The following is a 27,042-nucleotide window of genomic DNA, read 5'->3' as shown; positions in this document are numbered from 1 at the left end:
TACATCACTTGAGAGGAAGCCGTTTCCCACAATGTTTAATACTATCAACCTCTCCCCATTACTCGTTACCCTGGGAGGTTTTATGCAAATAATTATTTTGAGTAATTACCAATAGTGTCCACTGCCTTTAAAAACCTGTCTTGTATGAAACCATATGTGTAGTTTTAATAAAGTAATATGATCTACACATAAAAACAGGCGATGTAAGTGTTTTGATTCTTTTAGGAAACAAAGAGGGGGGGAAAAGAACTAATTGAGAAAAACAAACTGCAATATGAAGGGTTCAGTACAGTTATATTACATTAAATCTGAACTTTCCCAGGGCAGGGGAGTTTACAAAACTCGTAGGGAATAAACAATCTGTGCAGTTCTAACAGTTATTCTAAGGGTAAAATCTGAACTTTCACCAGAGCAAGGGTGTTTACAAAAACTCATCATAAGGAACAAACAATAATGTGCAGTTCTAACAGTAATTATAAGGGTAGATTCTGAACTTTCCCAGGGCAGGGGTATATAGAAAACTCATAAGGAACAAACAATCTGTGCAGTTCTAACTGCAATTATAAGGGTAGAATCTGAACTTTCCCAGGGCAGGGGTGTTTACAAAACTCATAAGGAACAAACAATCTGTGCAGTTCTAACAGTAATTATAAGGGTAGGATCTGAACTTTCACCAGGGCAAGGGTGTTTAGAAAACTCGTAGGGAACAAACAATCTGTGCAGGTCTAACAGTAATTACAAGGGTAGAATCTGAACTTTCCCAGAGCAAGGGTGTTTACAAAAACTCATCATAAGGAACAAACAATATGTGCAGTTCTAGCAGTAATTATAAGGGTAGATTCTGAACTTTCCCAGGGCAGGGGGTGTTTAGAAAACTCATAAGGAACAAACGTACAACACTTCCCGCTTGTCCTAGTTATATTATTACCAAAGACCTTTCTGTATTAAAATTAAGGCAGGAATTTGTTGACGTTGGTGCAAAAGAGGAAGAAAAATAGAGAAAATATTTCAGTTGTTGTGCCAAGAAAATAATCTTAACATAATCCTCAATGAGAAACGAGGAGAAAACGATTAGTCTTGGTTTTTAAGACTGGTAGGTGATATTGATGCGCGTGTTACTTCATGACGAAGTAACCACAGATGAGGTATCGACATCTCAAATGGCAGTGACCACTTCCCATCCACCTACCAGATACCCTGCAATCAGCAGCACCGAACCCGTACCGAGAGATCGACCGTACCGACAGTCTACAACATCTGCACCCGATACCCCATCCCCTCTACCGACCAAGAAGCAAGATCCCGATCCTGACAGTAAGAACCCTTCTTCAGAATCTACGGACTCTACAGTCATCTTAGTAGGGTGGCCACTAGCTGCTGTCGCCATCTTGCTCCTCATCGCGTCACTCCTGTACATTATCGTGACGAAAAGAAGATCCAAAGCCAATCCTAATTCAACCCGTGTAGTTCAAACAGCTCCAGATGAAGATGCAAATGCGTATGAGGAAATGGAAACCCAACTACACGGGCAAGCTGCTTCTATACTGGCCATAAAGAAACCTCACCATCCAGCTACCAAGATCTTATATTCAAGTAGTCTTTGACCCTTTTAAAAACCACGGCTTCGGCTTTTGATTCGGCTCGGGCTAGCTTAGCCCCGCGGTTGTTTGAACAATTGCGCATGCATTGCGTACACGCGCCAGGGTCTCAGACGAGAGCACGGAGCCTGAAGCCGAATCCAAAGCAGAAGCCGCGGTTTCGAAAAGGGCATGTGTTCTTTAAATGGACGTCATCTTTTGCACGTTTGAAGGAATAAATCGTTCAAGCAATTGTATAGTTTTAACATCTGCAATTCCTATATCCTTGACTTTATCCAAGAGTTTGAAATAATATGTATTTATCCGGAGGATTGCGCTGATATAAAAATGTATAACCGATGAGCTTCAAAACTGAAATTTATTCAAGAAATCACCACAATACAAGGAAGGACAATTAATGACTAAAATTGGTGACAGTAATACTTATTTTTAATAGGACAATGAACCATTGAATACAATAACATTGGGATATCTAGCATTTTGTTGAAATTGTTTGTGCATTGTAGTTCCCGCTGACTCAGCGCGTAGTTTCTAGTGTCTACCATCCTTTTATTACAATTTGTTCTAATGCAAGTTTACTCCACAAGACTTACTTTTTAATAAATAAATAGTAAACTGGCGGGATACAACCACGTGATAATCTCTGAAAAGAGCCGGTTTGGTCACGACGTTTCGATACTACACACTGCTCGTCTTCAAAAGAATCAAGTTGTACGATCTTGTGTTATATAATTATAGGGTTTTCTAATTAACCTCAGAATATTATGATTTGACGTTTTAATGTAATACCGTAATCGCCATTGTTTAATTAATCCCCCGTTAATAACTGCGCCATAATTGCTTTTTTGAGATTATTGTAGAATGGCTACTTCAGAGGGCTATAATTGTAATGATCGGCTGTTAACCCAAATTAAATGCCATCAGGGCAAAATATCATAGGCATAACTTAATTATTGATTAAAGGCAGTGGACACCTTTGGTATTGTCAAAGACCAGCCCTCTCACATTGGCCGTCCAAGTTACGAGGGAATAATGGAAGAAAACGCCCGTGTTGCACAAGTTGTACGGTGCTTCCAGGTGCTTGATTTCGAGACCTCAATTCTAAAACTGAGGTCTCGAAATCAAATTCGTGGACAATTACTTCTTTCTCGAAAACTATGTCACTTCAGAAGGAGCCGTTTCTCACAATGTTTTATACTATCAACCTCTTCCCATTATTCATTAACAAGTAAGGTTTTATGATAATAATTATTTTGAGTAATTACCAATAGTGTCCACTGCCTTTAATACTTTGAAGTTCACTGCTGTAAGAAGAAATGTCACAAATTGTACTTTTTAATTTGGCGGGTAGCCTTATTCTGGTAAGCTGCTTAACAATTTTTTTTTCTGCTGGAGCAGATCGATGAAATTGGGATCAGGGCGCATAAAGAGCCAATAATTAGTTTACACGACGGCTCTTGGAGTATAGCGCCCTCTATTGTCGGTAACAGAAAACCGTGGTTTAGCTTAAAAGATGGCGGCGCCCTTAAACCGAATTTGATTGCCAACAACAACCTAGTGTACATTCACATTGGACTGCAGCAATAGCCACATTATCTGAAATTGTGGTTTATCTACAGATACGTTCCCCTGTAGACCACACCTCAGTGGAAACATGAACTCAGGCAAGTAAATAGATTAGAAGTGAATTATTCCTCGTAAGAACTCTTTGAAAGTTTGAATTAATTGTCACGATCGATTGTTGTCATGTGGTCATGACATAATATGATGATAATGGCATGATTGATGATGGTTGTTGAATTGAAATTTGAACACGATTAAATGGAATTTATTTTATTTTTCCTCCACTTCAAGTTCACACTTCCATCCACCAGATCAAAATAAATTAATTTCTTTCTAAAGTCATCAATACAACACAGACAGACCCAGTCAGTGTAACTGGGGTGCTGTATTCCTTTTTAGAAATTTTGACATTATCGGTCATTGTACGTGTATTTGTACTATTGTTTGTAGGCCTGTAAGCCTATTCGGATAACTTTCCGTATGGCGCCACCACTTTTTCACTCATTTTTACAAAAAGGGATATCTTATTATTGAGGTAAATTAGATACTATTATTTCATATCGAATGAAAAAGTGGTGGCGCCATACGGAAACCTTTCCGCCTATTTTTCCGCCTTTTTCGAAATTAATGTTAAAATTTCGAAAAAGGAATCAGTGCCCCAGTTAACACATCCGTTTCCCTGCCACCACTTTTCATGCAGAAAATTGTAATTTTTGACGATGTTTTTTAATTTCACTCAACAAAAAGGAAATACAAGCATTATGAATGTATATTGAGTAGGTTGGGGAAAGCTTTAGTTGTACAGTACACAGGAAACTTCAGTTCTGGCTGGCTAACGGTCATAAAACTTTCACTCATCAACGCTGATTTGAAAAAGTATAGCGTTAAGAAGGCCCTAAATAATTATGTGACCCCTACATAAGGCTCACAGGGGAGCCTTATAGTTTCTAGAAGTAGGCCTACATTATCTCATTGAGGTAGGCCTAATTAGACTTGATATTATTTCATATTGAATGAAAAAGTGGTGGCGTGTGATACAGAAACTTTTCCCTATACAATCATCTAGGCCTACAAGTCAACTCTTCTACCCTTTCTACTGGACACAGACTCAGAACACGGTCCATCATGAAGTTTTTCACTGATCAAATTGAGATACAAAAAACCTAAAGTTTATTCTGGCTTTAAAATAAAGAATTAATAACAAAATTAAGGAACATTGAAAAAGTTACCAATACGATCGAGTGACTCAATCGCTCAACGTTTTGTGTAACTTTAAAATATGTAGACCATGGATATATCCAAGTAGGAACCTTCAGCTTTTCAGTTTCAGGTGGTGAAATAATTTTTTAATGGAAAACCAACTTTTTATGCTGAGATGCTACCCAAGTTATTTTGAAACACCCCCAAAAAAGTTCACACTAAAACAGAAATTAATATATTCTAGGCATTGCATGGCAAGCCGAGGTATCAATTTATGTTTGGTTTGCGTTAACACCATGTGTGTGTATCTACTTGCCAGGTAGAGTTTGTTCTTAGAGAACTGTCTTTCTGTATACATACTACTATCGCGGAGTAGAATTATTAATTATCATTATTATAATTAGTATTTATTCGACCAAGATACAAGACAATAACGTTTACAAAGGTACAGTATACTACTACAAAACAAGTAAACAGAATCAGGAAAACTAACAAATACAATAACATGAATAAATCAAAAAATGTCAAATAAAATAAATAAAATATTGACAAGAAATTATTATTACTGTAGGAATCCAAAGTGCGCCCTCATTGTTGGACTTGTTCAAAGTTAACTTTTGGTATTGTCACGTGACAATCACTCTCTTTTTCTATAGCTTCGACTTGGAAGAGCAACTTATTTATTTGGGCTGTGATTCTCTCTATTTCTATAGGGAGCATGGCTCTGGCCATGCTCCAAAAACCTATTTATATGGGATCAAGTGAGTTGTAGAGATATTTGTGAGTATTATTTTGTGTTTTTACCCTCATTAATGCCCAAATTATTGTGATTTTGTAGCTCTCTATTTGGGTCGTTTTATTGCGTCCGTTAGTCTCTGTGTGTGCTGACCTTTTTGTGAACTTCGTGCACTGTGTTATGTAGGCTACATGTAGTGTATACTGTAGTGTTATAACTTTTTGTATGTTTTCTATGGGTTGGAATATTAAAACCTGTATAGAAGAGATTTTCATATAAACGTCATTGGCTTACTGACTGTATTATTATTGGAATGTATTTTGGCGAATGCTCGTCCTTTATTAAGTAGAGGACCGGCTCTTTCACCTTCCCGTCCCTCTCTCTTTACATTACAAAACGCAGTTGGAAGAAAAGAGTGGGGAAGAGAGGGGGTGGTTGGGCAACCAAGTAAGACAACGGGGAGATAAAACAAAACAGAGACAACAACAATAGGGACAACAACAACAAGAGGGGCAACAACAGCAACAGGGACAACAACAGCAACAACAACAACCCAAAGAAACAACAACAACAAAAACACAACAACAAATCAACAACACAAAAAACCAAAAGAAGAACAACACAACAACACAAAAAACAAAGAACATCTCCAGACATATTGTTAAAAGACAAAAAATATGACAAAACAACATGATCAGACAAAAACAGGAACCAATCAACAACATAACCAACTTAAGCCGGCCAGGATAGACAAAAGTGTACCAAAACACTGTGACCCGAAGGCCTGTCTACCCAAATTGGATTGTTCAGGAGACTTCTCGTTTCTCTGTCCTGCTTTTTAACTATACCCGGGCGGAAGATAGGAAATTGGCAGGGACTACGTGTACTTTAGCTTACAGGAGCGTTATTAACTGCGCTACCGCGGAGTCAGTTCTTAAATCGGTCTCAACATTTGGACTACCTTGCTCTAGTCATCGTCAGGAGACTGGAGTTAATAATTTGACATTAATCAATGTGATCACTTTCTTCTTTTGCAGCTTGTGGGTTTGAAAGCAGAGTTATTCCGGAAACAAGAGGCACTCGGCAAAGAACGACTTCAAGAGAACTCTACTACAGTCAAGGCTAAACCTGTTCCTAAGGTAGGCTGGACCTGGGATGAACTGAAATGAGACTCTGTCTGAAAAGGTGGTTATTTACCATGTTCACCTATGTTTGACACCCCCATGGAAGTGTCGTGGCCAAGCGGTAAAGAGCACTGAATTCAAACTTTGTTGTTTCTGATCAGCAGAGTGTGGGTTTGAATCCCTAGCCATGACACTTGTTCTTAAGCAAGACACTTCACCATTGCTTCGTCCTTCGAAAGGGGCGTAAAGCTGTTGGTCCCATGTGTTGTGTAACGCATGTAAAAGAACCAATTGCACTTGTCGCACTTTTTTATCGCAAATAATATGAGTAAAACCTGAGTCACAAAAATAATCTTCGTCTCAGTGAGACGAAAATTATTTCAGCATGTAAAAACGTATTAAAAACCAGTTATGATAAAAATGCAATTTTGCTGTAAAAAGTATTAAATACTTTTTACGGCAAAAACTGAGACAAACATTATTTTTTTGTGGCATTGTTTTACTCATTTCTCTAAAACTGCAGAACCTCAGCAAGTTAGTAATTATTTTAAGGAATTCTTTCTACTATCATTATCTTCAAACGGTGTATGTAAGTTAATCTAAATCTGTGGACTTCGTGTTTTGTGTTACAAAAAGTACCCAGACCCTTTAAGCAATCAAACTCAAGTTAAAGGCAGTGGACACTATTGGTAATTACTCAAAATAACTATTAGCGTAAAACCTCTCTTGGTGACGAGTAATGGGGAGAGGTTGATGGTATAAAACATTGTGAGAAATGGCTCCCTCTGAAATGCCATAGTTTTCGAGAAAGAAGTAATTTTTCCACGAATTTGATTTCGAGACCTCAAGTTTAGAACTTGAGGTCTCAAAATCAACTATCTAAACGCACACAACTTTGTGTGACAAGGGTGTTTTTTCTTTCATTATTATCTCGCAACTTCGACGACCGATTGATATCAAATTTTCACAGGTTTGTTATTTTATGCATGTTGAGATACACCAACTGTGAAGGCTAGTTTTTGACAATTGCCAATAGTGTCCACTGTCTTTAACATTTCAAGTTCCAATCAAAATTATTCAAAACTTTACCCTGTCAGTTTCCTTGTTTTTTTTTTTACAGAAAGCAAGTATCTGGACCAAGAAGAATGACGGAGTTCAGTCCCGAGCTGAGAAGGATAAAGTCCTTACAGCAGAAGAAGAAAATGCATTGGATAAATCAAGGTAAATAATGTAAGATGCATGTTTCATTCCCTAAAAAAGTTTTGAAGGTAGTGCATTTTGCTCCACCAGCCATGCTCCTAGTGGATGATCCTTACAGACTTTGAAGGGGGTAACCCTGTTTCAGCCCTAGGAGTAGGTGGCTCCTAGTGGATGACACCCATGCCTACATCCTTAGGGACTGTGAAGGGGGTAACCCTGTTTCAGCCCTAGGAGTAGGTGGCTCCTAGTGGATGATACCCATGCCTACATCCTTAGAGACTGTGAAGGGGTAACCCTGTTTCAATCCCAGGAGTAGGTGGCTTTTAGTGGATGATACCCATGCCTACATCCTTAGGGACTGTGAAGGGGGTAACCCTGTTTCAGCCCTAGGAGTAGGTGGCTTCTAGTGGATGACACCCATGCCTACATCCTTAGGGACTGTGAAGGGGTAACCCTGTTTCAGCCCTAGGAGTAGGTGGCTCCTAGTGGATGATACCCATGCCAATAATTGGGTCTCAGAATTCATCACTGCAATAACCTATCTTTCTGAAAGTTTGTATATACTCAGCGCCTTGAGTACCTTGTTTGGTAGATATGTGCGCTATATAAGACTTCGATATTATTTTATTATATTATTATTATTATGCCTACATCCTTACGGACTGTGAAGGGGGTAACCCTGTTTCAGCCCTATGAGTAGGTGGCTCCTAGTGGATGATACCCATGCCTACATCCTTAGGGACTGTGAAGGGGTAACCCTGTTTCAATCCCAGGAGTAGGTGGCTTCTAGTGATTGATACCCATGCCTACATCCTTAGGGACTGTGAAGGGGTAACCCTGTTTCAGCCCTAGGAGTAGGTGGCTCCTAGTGGATGATGCCCATGCCTACATCCTTAGGGACTGTGAAGGGGTAACCCTGTTTCAATCCCAGGAGTAGGTGGCTTCTAGTGGATGATACCCATGCCTATATCCTTGGGGACTGTGAAGGGGGTAAGTCTGTTTCAGCCCTAGGAGTAGGTGGCTCCTAGTGGATGATACCCATGCCTACATCCTTAGGGACTGTGAAGGGGGTAACCCTGTTTCAATCCCAGGAGTAGGTGGCTTCTAGTGGATGATACCCATGCCTACATCCTTAGGGACTGTGAAGGGGGTAACCCTGTTTCAGCCCTAGGAGTAGGTGGCTCCTAGTGGATGACAGCCATGCCTACATCCTTAGGGACTGTGAAGGGGGTAACCCTGTTACAGCCCTAGGAGCTGGTGGCTTTTAGTGGATGATACCCATGCCTACATCCTTACGGACTGTGAAGGGGGTAACCCTGTTTCAGCCCTAAGAGTAGGTGGCTTTTAGTGGATGATACCCATGCCTACATCCTTAGGGACTGTGAAGGGGGTAACCCTGTTTCAGCCCTAGGAGTAGGTGGCTTTTAGTGGATGATGCCCATGCCTACATCCTTAGGGACTGTGAAGGGGGTAACCTTGCCTTGATCGAACATCGAACACATGTGGAAGTACATGCAAGTCCTAGTCGTGAGTTTGTACGTTTCGAAAAAAGTTTTTTCTTGCATTTTTCCGGCAATGCCGACCAGGTGTATTGCTGCTTAATGCAGTAAAACAACTTTAGATGGGGTCAGTTTGCAAAGTGGTCGGTCCATTGTCTTTTTTCAGTGCTGTGCAGCGAACACTTCGAACCGTCGTGCTTCGAATCCGGAAAACAATACACCACACATTTGACATGAAAAGAAAAAGTATTCTGAAACATGACACCATCCCAACAATTTTTCTTGCTAGTGGGACGTCGAAGAAGGTACCTGAAAGACGTGATGAACTTTAAGGAGCATTTGCCTGATGAGAAAACAATTTGGGTAATGTTTCAACTTTGAGGGCATGTTTTTAGCTTACACCAATCGTCAAGCGCAAGCTATCTTGTGTTGGCACTGCATGCCATTGTCCGTGCAGGGTAATCCGAGTGGACCGTCCGCACAGCAGCCATAGTGCGTGCAGACATGGTTCGTGACCATAGTTCTGTACGTATGCATCATACCGATCAGGTACCCAGTATACGAGGCCAGACTACACATTTTCTCTTCAACTATCGTGCCTCGATTGACGTCATAGACAGCGCCCTCTCCGGTCGGGCCTAACTCTTAAATTTATAAATAAAAAGAAAACACATTTTTTGGAACCTTAGTTAACTATTTGTTCATATTCTACTCATCAAAACACACATTTTGATTGTTGACAAAAGCTTTATTTTAAAAAAATACCACTTCCAGGTGACTTTAAGAAAAGTTTGTTTTAACTATAATATATTCCAGGTTTTGCATCGGAGATAAATAATATAATTTGTTTACACCGATGTGTATGAAAGCACTGTATACTCAGTACTTTCCCGAGTTATACATGTGTCTGCTCTAGCAATGCAAAGGTCATGGGTTCAAATCCCACCTGAGTGATTTGCCTGTGATAGTTCTGATAAAACAGTGAGTATACAATGCCCAACACACATCTGTGTTAAAGACTCTGGACACTATCGGGTATTGTCAAAGACTAGTCTTCACATTTGGTGTATCTCAACATATGCATAAAGTAACAAACCTGTGAAAATTTGAGCTCAATCGGTCGTTGAAGTTGCGGGATATTAATGAAAGAAAATACACCCTTGTCGCACCATGGTCACACAAAGTTGTGTGCTTTGAGATGCATGATTTCGAGACGTCCAACTCTAAATCTGAGGTCTTAAAATCAATATCGTGGAAAATTACTTCTTTCTCCAAAACTGTGTCACTTCAGAGGGACCTGTTTCTCACAATATTTTATACTATCAACCTCTCCCCATTACTCGTAATCAAGAAAGGTTTTGAGTAATTACCAAACTGCCTTTAAAGGAACGTTACAGAAATGGTAAGAAACAAAAATCGTGAAGATCACAGATTTACATAAAACTTACACGGTCTAATGATGATGATAGTAGAAAACATCCCTTGAAATATTTCTGCCTGAAATGTCATATTTGATGAGAAATAAATATTCTAACTTCGCGTTTGGAGTTTATCGCTCAGTGAGCGTTTTATTCATTTAATTTTGGCATCGATGCAATGCAAAATTTGTATTCGGTTTTTCACTATTCTCTCGTGACCCAGATGGCCGATCGATCTCAAACTTCTACAGGTTTGTCAGTTTATGTATTGATGGTGGATTACATAAAGTGCTTACACTGCCAGCAACTGTTCTGTTAGCAAAAACTAATTCTGTAATGTTCCTTCCCAAAAGAAGTAAATACCAGGTAACGATAGTATGTTTTAGTGTTTCAAGACTTGATTTTTTTGTTGTGTTTTCAGGGCAGCCTTAGAGGCCAAGTTAAAACTCTAGGAGGAGATGTCAAAAGGAGCCATTCTGACAGCAGGTAAAGAGTTGTGCCCTTACGCTTATTTTCCTAAAGGGTTAAACAGAACCTGTGACTGTTTTTTTTAACCATCAACTTTCTCTACTGATTCCAAGCAGACCTACACATGTATGAGCCCATCTTTAAAGGAACACGTTGCCTTGGATCGGGCGAGTTGGCCATTCATCCGAAAATGATGGATACCAAACCTAATTTTTAGTAAACTAATTCTGTAATGTTCCTTCCCAAAAGAAGTAAATACCAGGTAACGATAGTATGTTTTAGTGTTTCAAGACTTGATTTTTTTGTTGTGTTTTCAGGGCAGCCTTAGAGGCCAAGTTAAAGCTCTAGGAGGAGATGTCAAAAGGAGCCATTCTGACAGCAGGTAAAGAGTTGTGCCCTTACGCTTATTTTCCTAAAGGGTTAAACAGAACCTGTGACTGTTTTTTTTAACCATCAACTTTCTCTACTGATTCCAAGCAGACCTACACATGTATGAGCCCATCTTTAAAGGAACACGTTGCCTTGGATCGGGCGAGTTGGCCATTCATCCGAAAATGATGGATACCAAACCTAATTTTTAGTCCTTCACCCTGAAACATCAAGTTTAAAACAATACAGAAAACCTAGGAGACGCAGACTTCTCACGTGAAAAATAGTCAGGTTCTGCTGTGGTTCCACATTGATGTTGTCAGGATACTATACAGGGCAGGTACCCGGGTGCAGGTCAGGTACCCGTAACAAGCTTTTGGGTGTACTGGATAGATCTGCAATCAAATTGCACATTCAGAGGGACCAAAAGGTGCTTTTAAGGTCATTTTGAAAGTATTTGAGTTCGTGTTTTTTCTAATAAAGAGTTATTTATTATTTGAACAGTCCACAAGTATAGACTCCTACTTTATTTTTGTATGTCAGCTTTTTTTTTTTTCAGAATTGTTCAAGATACTTAGAATGCGAAAAGCAAGTGTTTCAGTTTGATGTCACTTAATATTATGTCCAATAAACAACCCAATGTATATAAATTATAAACAAATGTTTTGTAGTATTTGGGCTCCCATCCCTGTCCTTACAGAGACATTTCTATAAAAGAAAGTACAGAATTAATAGTACACAACACATTGCAATTCGATTGAATAGTGACTTGCTAAAAAACACAAATCATCATGCAGATGGACTAGCATTCAGGAAACTGATAAACAAACATATAATTTTACAAACATGTTAATTTCCTTTTGGGAGATACAGTTACATGACATTACAAAAATGCCTCTATGGAATCGACGCATCAAAGCATTCCATTCAAGCTGATATTTCCCAAAATCCAATAGTGTTTTTCCTAAAATTAACCTGATTTTATGTTATGTTACGATAGAAGTATACCGGAGAAGGTATCCTTGTAATACTGAAACAACACTGAAACACATACAACAGCTTGGTGCAAGGAGGCATCTTCTTTTCAGTGTATGTCATCCTTTCCAGCATCCACTTAAACCCTATACTATAACATGTACAGAGTCATCTAAATCAAAAATCATATACTATCACATTGCAAAGAAGTCCACTGGGTATTAGACATTTTGACGATTAGGTCCATTTTTAACTTACTATTTTCAATTTTGGGGGGTTTAAGACTTTTCTTGAAGTTGGTTTTAAAAGTTTAAACTCCTGTTGTTCTTCCCAAATAAAATATTGCTGGAAAAGCAAAGTAAGAGTCTGGTGTACTTGGCCAAAATTAAAACAGTCTTTGACTTAAGCTTTTTTGTTTAGCAAAACAATTTGCCTCAGTTTGTACTCCAAACTATGATTGCTAATATCGAAGATACGCACACCTTTCATGAATGATTCATTGCTGGGAACCGTCCTAGCTGACACACAAAAATAATGTAAGAGTCTATACTTGTGGATTGAGCGGTAATAATGAATAAAGAGATATTTGATTTTTCCTTGTTCTTCACAGCCAGCTGAAAAGAGAGGGGTGGATTGTTTTATCAATGGAGGGGATACATATGTTGTTGTCCTTTTTTTCGGAATCTTACTAACGTCTTCTTGTGTGCAATTTGTCCGTGTGTGTACAAACGCGACTAACAATGCGTTATACTGCCAACAAACAAACAAACTGGAATTTATTTTTTCAATTGTTAGCCTACAACAGTTAGATTGGTTCGTCAACTGGAGAATACTTTCTAAAACGGGGGAGGATTGTAATCGAAAAATGAGTTACTTTAAAATCCTCTAAAATCAAATTTTTTGACTGGTAAGATAATTTCAAGCCATGAGTGTGAACACTAAAAGCTAACCTATTCAAAAACAGGGAGCACTGAAAAGTTGATATACAATACAATTTTCTGTATCATTGTTGAGTCTAGACTACACCTGGTAGGCCTACATGTTTAAGTAGTGTAGGCCTACATAACAAGAGAAAATAATCAACGGTTTGTGCTTTTAACAACAGAGAAATTATGTTCAACTGATAAATAACTCTTTATTAGAAAAAACACGAACTCAAATACTTTCAAATGACATTGAAAGCGCCTGTTGGTCCCTCTGAAAGTGCAATTTGGTTGTAGATCTATCCAGTACAATCAAAAGTTTGTTACGGATACCTGACCTGCACCCGGTTACCTGCCCTGTATAGTATCCTGACAACATCAATGTGGAACCACAGCAGAACCTGACTATTTTTCACGTGAAAAGTCCGTCATCTGCTAGGTTTTCTGTATTGTTTTAAATTTGATTTTTCAGGGTGAAGGATTAAAATTAGCCTAGGTACAAATACAAATCTGTGAAAACTTTTAAAACAATCAAAGTAGCGAGAGAGTAATTAAAGAAAAAACACCATTGTTGCCCAAATTTGTGTACTTTTAGAAGCCTGAGAGAGGCTTCAGGCCTGAATGTCTTTAATTACTTGGGTGAAAAGTTGCCCCTTTCTCAAAAACTATGTTACTTCAAAGGGAGCTGTTTCTCGCAATGTTTTATACTATCAAATCAACAGCTCTCCATTGCTAGTTATTAAGTAAGTGTTTATGCTAAAAACTGCTTTGAGTAATTACCATGGTGTACAGTGGATTTTAAAGTCATACTTTCCTTGTTTTCTCTTCTTCTTTGACAGTTGAACATTCAAGGTTGGAAATATTTGTTTTAAAAACTTTGTGACACGTGGAAGCCAGCTGGTCGTAAACACTGGTCATCATCAACCATTCATAAATACCCCAGACAGTTTCTCTACTCCTATTGGTGGAGAGTGCGTCACGTGGGGGTGTTTAAACGGTTGATAAAGACACAGCTGAAGCTGTTTAAGACTGGCTGGCTTCCGCGTGTCGGGCGCGCGCGCGCAAGATTATCACGCGGAACGCAAATCATAGCTATACAGCGCGTAATATATGTAAGCGCGCGCGTAATCTTTTTATAAGCGCGCGCGCGTACACACAACCCACGCGCATCAAACAGATTCTTCACAAAGTTTTTGAAAAAAATATTTCAAACCTCAAATTTTCAATTGTCAAAGTGTCTATAATTGTTTTTTGTTTAAAGTTTTTAACAAAAGGGCATTTATGAATGGGAATAAAAGAATAGTGACTTTAAGAACTCGTCGCTACACTTTTATTCCCTTATTTAAACACCCCGCACGTGACGCGCTCTCCACCAATAGGAGTAGAGAAACTGTTCGGAGTATTTATGAATCTACATTTAAAGTCTGTACTTTCCTTGTTTTTCTCTTCTTCTCAGAATGGATTTTGTGGACACCTTAGGACGATCCAGACACTGTATGAAGAAAGATCTTCCTGAGCTCATCAACATTGATAAACGTCTTAATCCTCAGGCATTTAGGTAAGTCCAGATTATCACCGGATATAAATGATTGGTCTCCGCGCTCGCTATTTGGTTCATAGTTTGTAAAAGCACACAATTTGTGCAACATTTTGGTTTAGGAGGCCGAAAAAAATACAACTCCAAAGAAGTCACTCATACAGAGTGAACTTGGTCAACTATTCTACATTCTGGTAATGAAATAAGTAGTAATAGTAATAATGAAAACTTATAAAGCGCACAAATCCATCCTCATGGCGCTAAAAAAGTTACCCTTAAAAAGTGACTAGCACTGTGACCTTGAAGGTAGCTGTGTAGATAAGATGATGAAGAAATTTCAGTTTTAGGTGTTGGAGGAAAACCCAAACAGTTTATGTGTACAGTTCAGATTTATCCAAGTTCATGGTCTGGGTCTTAGTGTCAGACATTGGGGTCATGGTCTTGGTTCTGGAGGGACAGTCTTCGTCTTGGCCTCACAGAGGAGGTCTTGGTCTTGGTCTCCCCCTAGGAGGTTAGGTCTTTGTCTTGTCTCAGTCTTGGAGGGAAGGTTTCGGTTTTAAAGAGATGGCCTTGGTTTAAATGTTAGGAGGGAGGTCTCTTGGTCTCGAACTTTAGTTCTTGGACTTGGTCTCAATTTCTTGGTCTTGGTCACGATCTCAGTGCGGAGGTCTTGGTCTTGATTTTAAGCTACAAGGGAAGGTCTTGTTTTTTGTCTCGATCTTGGAGGGGAAGTCTTTGACTTGGTCTTGAGGTCTTGGTCTTGATCTCAGACGGAAGATCTTGGCCTTGGTTTCGATCTTGGAGGTTAGGTTTTGGTCTTGGTCTCACAGAGAAGGTATCTGTCTTTGTATCAATCTTGGAGAGGAGTTCTTTGTCTCAATCTTCTTGTGGGATGAGTATTGCTAGTCTCAACATTTCATCTAGCCTGCTCTAGTCATCATCAGCACTCACACCACCCTTTAAAGGAACACGTTGCCTTGGATCGGTCGAGTTGGTCTTTGAAAAGCGTTTATAACCGTTTGTTATAAAATGCATATGGTTAGAAAGATGTTTTAAAAGTAGAATATAATGATCCACACAAGTATCACTCGAAATTGCGTGGTTTTCCTTTACCTTGTCGTCAAACACGGTCGGTCATTTATGGGAGTCAAATTTTTGACTCCCATAAATGGCCTGCAAAGTAAAAGGAAAACCACGCAATTTCGAGGCAAATTTGTGTGGATCATTGTATCCTACTTTTAAAACATCTTTCTAACCATACGCATTTTATAACAAATGGTTATAAACGCTTTTCAAAGACCAACTCGACCGATCCAAGGCAACGTGTTCCTTTAACTTGACCTGTCTTTGTTTGCATAACTTAGGGAGAAGGAAGACAAAGAGAAATCTATGAAGCAAGAATCACTTCCAGATTTTCGCTCTTGTGATAATAATATCTGTTGGCATGTGGCCTTTAAGGATTAGGGTACTTTTTGTATCAAACACAAAACACAATGTTCACAGATTTACATCAAACTGACACTGTTTGAAGCTAATGACAGTAGCAAGCTTCCCTTAAAATATTACTTACTGAGGTGCTATAGTTTTTGAGAAATTAGTAAAACAATGTCATGAAAAAACGTTTTTACATTCTAAAATAATTTTCGTCTCATGATCACTGAGACAAAAATTATTTTCATGACATTGTGTTACTCATTTCTCAAAAACTGCAGCACCTCAGCAAGTAATATTTTCAGGGTAGCTTTCTACTATCATTATCTTCAAACTGTAAATTTGGTGTAAATCTGTAGACATTGTGTTTTTATCCTACAAAAAGTACATAGACCCTTTAAAGGATTGGGACTGGTGGCGGATGGGGATGAGATAATAAGCTTCACTTTAATACCTGTTATTGTTTTGCATATCTTAGGGAGAAGGACGACAAAGAGAAAGCTATGAAGCAAGAAACAATGCCAGATCTTCTCTCTAGTGACATGCATCGGAAGATGATGAGGAAGAAATGGGAGGCTGAGGAGGAAGAAATGAGGAGCCGAGGTCCTGGGCCTCTTCACTACCAGAACCTCAAGTTTGATGGTAAGGTGTAAGATAGGGTTCTTAAAGGCACTGGACACCTTTGGTAATTGTTAAAGACCAGTCTTCTCACTTGTTGTATCTCAACATATGCATAAAATAACAAACCTGTGAAAATTTGAGCTCAAAACGTCGTCGAAGTTGCCAGATAAGAATGAAAGAAAAACGCCTTTGTCGCATAAGTTGTGTGCTTTCAGATGCTTGATTTCGAGACCTCAAATTCTAAATCTTAGGTCTCGAAATGAAATTTCTCGAAAACTACTCAACTTCAGAGGGAGCCGTTTCTCACAATGTTGTATACTATCAACCTTTACCCATTTCTCTTTACCAAGTGAGGTTTTATGCTAATAATTATTTTGAGTAATTATCAATAGTGTTTTAAACACCCTTTAAATGCCCCAGGCGGCCCTCATGCCTTCCTTTTGTTACGCAACACCAGGCGGTTTCTCTGACTCCACTCACACCTGTGTACTCACTGCATGCACTCCCTCTCTCATTTATATTTTTAGGACTCACTCCTGGATGAGGCAGTAGGTTAAAACCATTGGACCCTTTCGGTACAGATAAAAAAATTAAAGTTCCCAGATTTTCAAATAACTGACAGGGTTTACAGAAGGTAGTGGTGAAAGACTTCTCTTGAAATATTATTCCATGAAATGCTTTACTTTTTCACTTGAGAAAACAGTAAAACAGTATCAATTCTCGATAACGAGAATTACTGATTTATTTTAAACACATGTCGTGACACAGCGAAACAGGCGGATACAAGGGTGGGTTTTCTCGTTATTTTCTCCCGACTCCGATGACCGATTGAGCCTCAATTTTCACAGGGTTTGTTATTTGATATCGAAGTGGTGATACACGAAGTGTGGCCCTTGGACAATACTGTTTACCAAAAGGGTCCAATGGCTTTCAAGGCAGTGTACACTATTGGTAATTACTCAAAATAATTATTGGCATCAAACCTTTCTTGGTGACGAGTTATAGGGAGAGGTTGATGGTATAAATCATTGTGAGAAACGTCTCCCTCTGAAGAGCCATAGTTTTCGAGAAAGAAGTAATTTTCCACGAATTTGATTTTGAGACCTCATATTTAGAACTTGAGGTCTCAACCATCATATGTTGAGGTTCACCATCTGTGGAGGCTAGTCTTTGACAATTACCAATAGTGTCCACTGCCTTTAACCATCACCAGAATGTGTGTATAATGAGTGCCACATAGCGACTCTTATCGGTTAGAGAGGACAATTCAATTCAGCACTTACATTACTTTATTGGGACTCTTGGTGCTGTGGTGTACTGGGCCTAATTTCATAGAGCTGCTAAGCACAAAAATTTGCTTAGCATGAAATTTCTTCCTTTATAAAAACAGGATCACCAACCAAATTTCCACATGATTTTCAGGAAAAGCAAACAACAGCTGAATACCAATGGAAATTTGGTTGGTAATCCTGTTTTTATCAAGGAAAAAATTTCATGCTAAGCAAATTTGTGTGCTTATAGCAGCTCTATGATATTTGGCCCTGTTTGGCAGAGAATCGGGCAAGTCGGGCTAAGGTTTTCCTTTAAAGCTAACACGGTCGGCCATTTTGTGGAGTCAAGAGTTCCGTGTTAGTTCACAACGTACATGTATAAGGAAAATTGCAATTTTAGTGTTAAAGAAAGAGAAACAATTTGTGTATTTTGTTTTCCGTCTTAAAGACTCTGGACACCATTCGCAATTGTCAAAGACCAGTCTTCTCACTTGGTGTATCTCAACATATGCATAAAATAACAAACCTGTGTAAATTTGAGCTCAATAGGTCGTCGAAGTTGCCAGATAATAATGACAGAAAAAATGCTTTTGTCGCATAAGTTGTGTGCTTTCATATGCTTGATTTCGAGACCTCAAATTCTAAATCTGAGGTCTCGATTATCAAATTCGTGGAAAGTTACTTCTTTCTCGAAAACTACTTTACTTCAGAGGGAGCCGTTTCTCGCAGTGTTTTATACTATCAACCTCTACCCATTACTCTTTACCAAGTAAGGATTTATGCTAATAATTATTTTGAGTAGGTCTCAAGGGTTGGGAACGGTAGGAATATTTCAATTTGACAAAGACCACTCTATTGGGCGCCTGCCCATATTCACTCATGTAGGATTCCTTTTTTACTTGAGCATAATGATTCAGTCTAGTCAGTAGATCGTTCTTGTGGTTTAAAGGGTCTATGTAACTTTTGTAGGACAAAAAACACAATGTCCACAGATTTACACTAAACTTACACAGTTTGAAGATAATGATAGTAGAAAGCTTCCATGAAAATATTACGTGCTGAGGTGCTGTAGTTTTTGGGAAATGAGTAAAACAATGTCACAAAAATTATTTGAATTATTTACAAACCTATTTTTAAGTAGGTAAGGTAAGGTTTCCACTATTATTATCTTCAAAATCTTCAATACCCAAATCTTTTAATGGGTTGCGATCATGTGCCCACGGGAATGTTATTTCGGAACACGCAAGATTTGTTGTGGTTTTTTTGTATTGCCCGGGTTTCCCAAGATAATTTTAAACAACATGTTTCAGCATATTCTAAAAAATATTACCATAGGTTAGCTCAATAAATTTTTGAGACGGTGAACAAAAGCCACATTTTCTCAATAGATAAAAATAAGTCTTGAGGTACATTTCTTGAGAACAGTCAATTTCTCTACTGGGTTAGATAGAAATCAGTGTTTCATTATGACAAAACAAATTTAAAAATACAAACTTGTTTTGCAAAGTGATCACTGAAAGGTGGTTAAAGGGAAGGTACACGTTTGGTAATTACTCAAAACAAATATTAACTTAAAAACTGACTTGGTGATGAGCATTGGAGAGCTGTTGATAGTATAAAACATTGTGGGAAACGACTCCCTCTGAAGTAGCGTAGTTTTTTGAGAAAGAGGTAATTTCTCACTAAAATATTAAATCCCATCTGAAAGCACACAAATTCGTCCAATAAGGGTGTTGTTTCTTTCATCATTTTCTCGCAACTTCGTTGACCGATTGAGCCCAAATTTTCACAAGCTTGTTATTTTATGCTTTTGTTGGGATACACCAAGTGAGAAGACTGTTCTTTGACAATTACCAAATGTGTACCTTCCCTTTAAAGGCAGTGGACACTGTTGGAATTGTTGATTGTATAAAACATTATGAGAAACGGCTCCCTCTGAAGTAACGTAGTTTTTTCCATGAGTTTGATTTCGAGACCTCATATTAGATTTTGAGGTCTCAAAATCAAGCATCTGAAAGAACCCAATTTTGTGTGACAAGGGTGTTTTCTGTCATTATTATCTTGCAACTTCGATGACCAATTGAGCTCAAATTTTAACATGTTTGTTATTTCATGCATATGTTGAGATACACTCAGTGAGAAGACTGGTCTTTGACAAACACCAAAAGTGTCCAGAGTCTTTAATGCCAGTTTTGTTTCTGTTCAGAGGTGAGAGAGATGGGTGTCGGCTGCTTTGACTTCTCAAAGGATGAGGGAGAGAGACAGAGTCAGATGGAGATGTTGAGTCATCTTAGAGACGAGGTAAGAAGATAACATGATTTTTTTGTTGATTAAGAGCAGTGGACACTATTGGTAATTGTCAAAGACTAGCCTTCACAGTTGGTGTATCTCAACATATACATAAAATAACAAACCTGTGAAAATTTGAGCTCAATCGGTCATCGAACTTGCGAGATATGAATGAAAGAAAAAAACACCCTTGTCCCACGAAGTTGTGTGCGTTTAGATGGTTGATTTCGAGACCTCAAGTTCTAAATCTGAGGTCTCAAAATCAAATTTGTGGAAAATTACTTCTTTCTCGGACACTATGGCTCTTCAGAGGGTGCCGTTTCTCACAATGTTTTATACCATCAACCTCTCCCTATTACTTGTCACCAAGAAAGGTTTTATGCTAACAATTATGTTGAGTAATTACCAACAGTGTCCACTGCCTTAAAAGACCAGCATTCTCACTTGGTGTATCCCAACATTTGCATACAATAACAAACCTGTGAAAATTTGGGCTCAGTTGGTCTTCGAAGTTACAAGAAAATAATGAAAGAAAAAACACTCTTGTTGCACAACTTTGTGTGCTTTCAGTTGCATAACCTCTTTCTCAAAAACTACGTTACTTCAGAGGAAAACTATGGGAAAACAGTTGAGGAGATGTTTTCTTTGCAACCTTACTAGTTTGTACGGTACTTTAGCACTTGGATAAGCATAGCCTGAACATCTGACGCCACACTTCGTGGCTCGCAAATTACACCAGAGACCGGCATCAAAAACTGGCGTGTGTTTTGACTTTTGTACTCTATTAATTTCACATAGAGATACGCAGTCAAATTCCATTGCGGACTTGACAGTAGTGTACTGTTTGGGCATAATGGGTGCACGTTTATCCAATATCATTGTATCCAATGGAATCACTGGATCTTGCGGCATGGACCTGAAAGACAGACCCCCAGTCTAGGATAGGCATCACAACCAGCCCTCAACCCACAACCCGCATAATAATAATAATAATAACCCGTTTTTATATATCGCTTCTCACACCCGGAGGGCGTCCCAAAGCGCTTCACATTATTACACTCCTTAAACCATCTCAGCTCCCTGGTGGGGAGTATGCAGCCTGTGCAACATCAATATGCGCTACTCGGCTAAATCAATCACAAGAACCATCTCTGCCCTCATAGGTCCCCATTTACCCCTGGGTGGAGAGAAGCAATTGTAGTTAAGTGTCTTGCTCAGGGACACAAGTGTCACGACCGGGATTCGACCCACACTCTGCTGAACAGAAGCATCAGAGCTCTTACCCGCTCGGCCATGACACCCATACATGTTTATCAAAACCCATTAGCCACCTCGACAACCCAACAACCTACAGCAACAAAATACCAAAGTACAACTCACTACCAACACCTCAGAACCCACAACCCTTCTCTTGCAACTTCGATGAGTAATTGAGTCCAAGCATTCACAGACTTTTTATTTTATGCATATGTTGGGATACACCAAGTGAGAAGACGGGTCTTTGACAATTACCAATAGTGTCCAGTACCATGGTTAGTTTTGCGATAGCACCATGTTTAAATAAGGGAATCAATGTGTGGTGAAGAGGTTTCCAACTAGTGGTTTAATCCCAACGAGGCTTGGTTCTTGATAATTTTACCGAGACGAAGTCGAGGTAAATTATAGAGAACCAGACCTCGGCGGGTTTAAACCACTAGTTGAAAACCTATTCAATACACTTTGATTCCCATTCATAAATACCTTTTCGGTCAAAAACATCATCACTTTTTTGTCAAAAAGTAAAATAAATGCAAAAATTCTAATTTTTAATAGATTTCTTTCAACACAACACCCCTCTAGCTATGAAATGGTAAAGCCCTCCGCCCCCCTCGGGTAAACAACTCTTTATAGGGGAATGTTGTGCACGTCGCGCGTATCGCGTGATGTAGCACATCTGTTTCAGCCATTGTTCTCTACCAATAGGAGTGAAGAAACTGTCTTATAAGAACAGGTGCAAGGTCACGTGTCACGCCCATGAATTAACACTTTTTACCGGTCATAAACAAAGGTTTATACACACCCACGTGACGCGCTCTCCACCAATAGGAATAGCAAAACTGTCTGAGGTATTTATGAATCTCTTTTTGAGTAGAGTTGGTCCTGAGAAGAACCGTTGGTTGACAACTCCACGATTGTCAACCACCAGTTCTTTTCAAAACTACTCTCAGTGAGATTTACACAAGCCTCCCCTCATGGAATAAAAATTGTGATGCGATCTGAACCCATCACAAGGTGATGAAAGTATTCATTTCTGAGTTAATTTATATACATGAAATTTAAGGGGACACTCCACTCTTTTCGTATCTACCTCTACCTCCATGGTAGGACCAAGGGTGGATTTCACAAAGAGTTAAGACTTGTCTTATCTCGAGTTAGGACGAGTTACTCGTCAGTTTTTATATCTTCTAGGACTATATAGTCCTAAGTTAGGAATAGTCCTAACCCTTTGTGAAATTGACCCAGTTGGCCTTGGTTTGAGAAATCAAGCTTTAAAGTTCCAAATGCACATTGATACAGATGTTTTTCAAGAATACAGTTGGAATATCGTTTTGTGCGATCGTTTCTTTTTTCAGACGCTTGGTCAGAGAACCAAGAGTGACCAGCTTAAAGCGAAATGCAAAGCGGCCCTCAAGTGAAGCAGCGTAACCGAGCCAAGGGGGAGATAGTTGAGGAGGAGGGCGATAGGGAACATCAGGAGGAGGAGGAAGATGCGAGGATGAAGGAGGAGTCAGAGTCAGCGAGACGGAGACAGAAGGAGGAGGATGAGAAGAGACTAGCAGAGAGGCTGAGCAAGACGGCGCCGGCGAGACCTTGGGATATTGGAAAAGGTAGGGTACCCTTCTTCATCTTCTTGTTCATTTTTAGGGCGTTTGTGTCGTTTTCTTGATGCGGAAGGCTCTAGCAAAGTATTAGACTCCAAGTACATTAAAGCCATGTTCCCATTGGACTTTTCCTTCAGCTGTCACGTGGAAAGTTACCGTGACTGTCTTTTGCGTAATTCTACAGTGCGTTCCCACCTAGACTTATATTCCGCAGCGTTTGCAAAGTTTTTTTACAGCGTGGTCGCGGTAGGTTTACAGCAAGGAGCTGTTCCTGTTGCACTTTCTAGATAAGTTACAGTGGCTGTGCGGAAGTCTTCTGCGCCCTCTTTCCGCTTGTTAGTTTTACATCACAGTTGCGGTAAATTGACAGGGTCAGTTTACCATGCGTCTCCTTGGATTGTATTGTCATTCTACAGAGAAGTTGCGGTACTTAAACCAAAAACAGTCCATTTGGGAACACGTTTTTGTAAACATACATCAATTTATCATCATATCAATTTATCATCATATCACATCAGGAATATAGGTAAGATTCGCAAGTACTTGGACAAAAGTGCCACTGAAAAGGTCATTCACGCATTTGTTACTTCTCGTCTTGACAACGGCAATGCTCTTCTATACAGTCTTCCTAACAACCAGATTTCCCGACTTCAACGGCTCCAAAATACTGCTGCCCGCATTGTGACACTGTCTAGAAAATCCTGTTCTATCACCCCCATTCTGAAACAACTACACTGGCTCCCTATCTCTCAACGAATCATCTTCAAGCTGATGCTCATTGTCCACAAAGCTCTAAATGGCAAGGCTCCCCAATATATTTCTGAACTGCTTCAAGTTTACACTCCATCGAGGAATCTTCGATCAAGTTCCATGCTTCTCCTCATTGAACCCAAGTCTCGACACTCATGGGGTGACAGGTCTTTTTCTTCAGCCGCGCCTCGCATCTGGAACTCTCTACCACTTAATCTTCGATCTTGTGTTTGTACCGCAAAATTCAAGTCTCTTCTCAAAACTTATCTTATGTCACAGGTTTTCAATGACTAATTTTGGTGTGTCTGTTTTTCTTTGTGTTTTGTTTTTGTTTTGTTTTGGTTTTTACTGCGCCTTGAACACCCAGCAGGGTGGATATGTGCGCATTACAAGTCTTATTATTATTATTTATTATTATTATTATTTTTCGCTATCTTTGTGAGGACTTTCCTGTGTCCCTCTATGTAAACATACATCAATTTTTCGCTATCTTTGTGAGGACTTTCCTTTGTCCCTCTAACTAAACACTCTCCATAAGAGCATGAGAAAATGTGAGGATGTAAAAATACAAAGGAGTCCAGTGCGAGGACAGCATTGCTCGTTTTGAGTTCCTTTGTTCTACTGTCCCCTCTCTTCCGATGAAACCATGTCATCGAATTCAATGAATTCAAACTCTGTTGTTTCTGATCAGCAGAGTGTGGGTTCGAATCCCCAGATGGACACTTGTGTCCTTAAGCAAGACACTTAACCATTGCTTCGTCGTTCGGATGGGACGTAAAGCCATTGGTCCCATGTGTTGTGTAACGCATGTAAAAGAACCTAGTGCACTTATCGAAAAGAGAAGGGGTTCGCCCCGATGTTCCTGGCTGTGGTTGCTTAATGCGCCGTAGCACCTTGTAAACCCTTATAAGGTGCTAACTAATTGGGTCTCAACATTTATCACTGCAATAGCCTATCTTTTATGTATTGTATGTTGATAAACCTTGTAAACATGGTAAAAGAAGAACATGCACTAAACCTTGTGGAGAGTTAGGATTTCAGAGTCTTGTTGTGATTAAAGGGGCTGTTTCATGATCAAAGCAGATCTGTGGCTGTACATAGTATCATGAACTCTCACCTGCATGTTTGCGTGTACTCGCCTTAGATATGATACCGAGGGAGGGCACATGTGTGACCTGTCACAACAAAATGAGCTAAAAGTCGGAATTCAAAATAAATTAGCTATTCACATTTCTGAATTCTGCAGATCAAGAGCTTTCCAATGGTATACAACACTTGGGGTAACAATAATCCTCCAAGTCGACAGAGCTTGTGGAAACAAGAGAGTTCTCACTTATCTAATGAGAAAGATTTGACTTTGACCGTCTGTAATGGGAAATGGCACAATGCGACTTATAGCTCATTTCGTTGTGACAGGTCACATATATGTACAGTAATTCATGAATCCGTTTAAAGCTACAGGCCTGTTGAGTATAACACAGCCCCTTGGAACCTAACCTTCCTAAAACCTTCTACATCCTCTTTGCTGAAATAAACGATTCAGAAGGACTTTACACCGCAATAACAATATTGTACCAGGGCTGTGTTTTGAGAACGTTGCATGGAGGGACGTCTCGTCTTCTTGGTCACGTTGCATGCTGAACCAAATTGTTAGTCCAAATGTAGCACATATCAATGCGCAGTTCAATCTGGCACCGCGTGTGCGCGCATGTTTTTGTTTTTAAAGGCAGTGGACACTATTGGCAATTACTCAAAATAATTACTATCATAAAACCTTACTTGATTACGAGTAATGGGGAGAGGTTGATAGTATAAAACATTGTGAGAAACAGCTCCCTCTGAAGTGACGTAGTTTTTGAGAAAGAAGTAATTTTCCGCGAGTTTGATTTCGGGACCTCAGATTTAGAATTTGCGGTCTCGAAATCAAGCATCTGAAAGCACCCAACTTCGTGTGACCATGGTGCGACAAGGGTGTGTTTTTCTCTCATTAATATGTCGCAACTTTGACGATAGATTGAGCTGAAATTTTCTTTTCTTTGAGCTGAGGTTTGTTATTTTATGCATTATAATGTTGAGATACACCAACTGTGAAGACTAGTCTTTGACAGTTATCAATAGTGTCCAGTGTCTTTAAAATGGCTGCAAATTACTAGTATATATAGGTTTGCGGTAACACCATGTGTGTATCTGCTTGCCGGTTAGAGTTTGTTCTTAGAGAACTGTCTTGCTTAATTTTACTTCCGTGGAGTAGATTGATCGCGAGACTTCTCAGTTCAATCTGGCACCGTGTGTGCGTACATGTTTTTGTTTTTAGCAAAATGGCTTCATAAGTACCCGCAACACAAATCAGGTATCAGTTGCAATTGCCAAAACGCACCCCTGATGTCAACTGAAGATATTGAAGACTTTTTTAAACTTTTATAATCAGGTAGCTGTCATTTAAAACTAACAATTTGTTTACAATTCTTATTTATAAACAGAAGAGTCGCAATGGGACAGGGTGAAGAAGCAAGTACATGGAGAGCGCCCTCAAGAGTTTGCTCCTCCACAGCAGTACAACTGGATGATGCCATCGATGAGACAAACTGCAAAGAAGAAGAGCAAGTTTGCGTCCACAGAAAGTTGCCACGACACGCTTAACACGCCAAAACAGCCGCAGGAGTTCGCTCCTCCTAGTAATTCTGCAAAGTGGAACATGAGACAGGGTTTGTCTGCAAGTACTTCGTTAGAGGCCAAGAAATCTAAGGATCAAGGCAGCAGGCTGGGGAATCGAACCAAGAACCGCAAAGAACTGGAGAAGATTTCTGCCGTGGAGGTAGCCTGATCGTCTGACGTCATTCTTCAAGGCTGGTGAATAACACCAGAGAGCGGCCAAAAACTGGCGTGTAGTTGACCTCTGACCTCTGTCGTTTCACATGTAGATACGCAGTCAAATTACATTGCGGATTGAGAGCAGTGACTATTTGGACATTATGTCACTGCATGTGCATTGTATCCAATGGGAATCACTGGATCTAGCGACAGCGACCTGTCTTTATCCTTGCGGATAAAGACAGGGGCCCAGTCTGCTGTGGAGGGATCGAAGCTAAGGTAGTTAGTGCGGACTCTATAGCACAAGCTTTGTTTTTCTTCCGTAGTAAGGCAAAGAAGTAGGACTCAATAGAGGCCACAATTTGACAATATTTGATTAAAGGAAAACACTTGTCGAA

The 27,042-nt window shown here is 39.5% G+C and overlaps 1 pseudogene; it reads left to right on the top strand.

The window, feature by feature from the left end:
* The first annotated feature begins 1,106 nt into the window (after nucleotides 1–1,106).
* Nucleotides 1,107–26,787, top strand: LOC117288049 (annotated as a pseudogene).
* The last annotated feature ends 255 nt before the right edge of the window (nucleotides 26,788–27,042 follow it).

The sequence above is a fragment of the Asterias rubens genome, chromosome 3 (genome assembly GCF_902459465.1).
Source record: "Asterias rubens chromosome 3, eAstRub1.3, whole genome shotgun sequence".
NCBI lineage: Eukaryota > Metazoa > Echinodermata > Asteroidea > Forcipulatida > Asteriidae > Asterias > Asterias rubens.
Note: the sequence above shows the minus strand (reverse complement) of the source record. Positions and strands in the feature narration are given on the sequence as shown.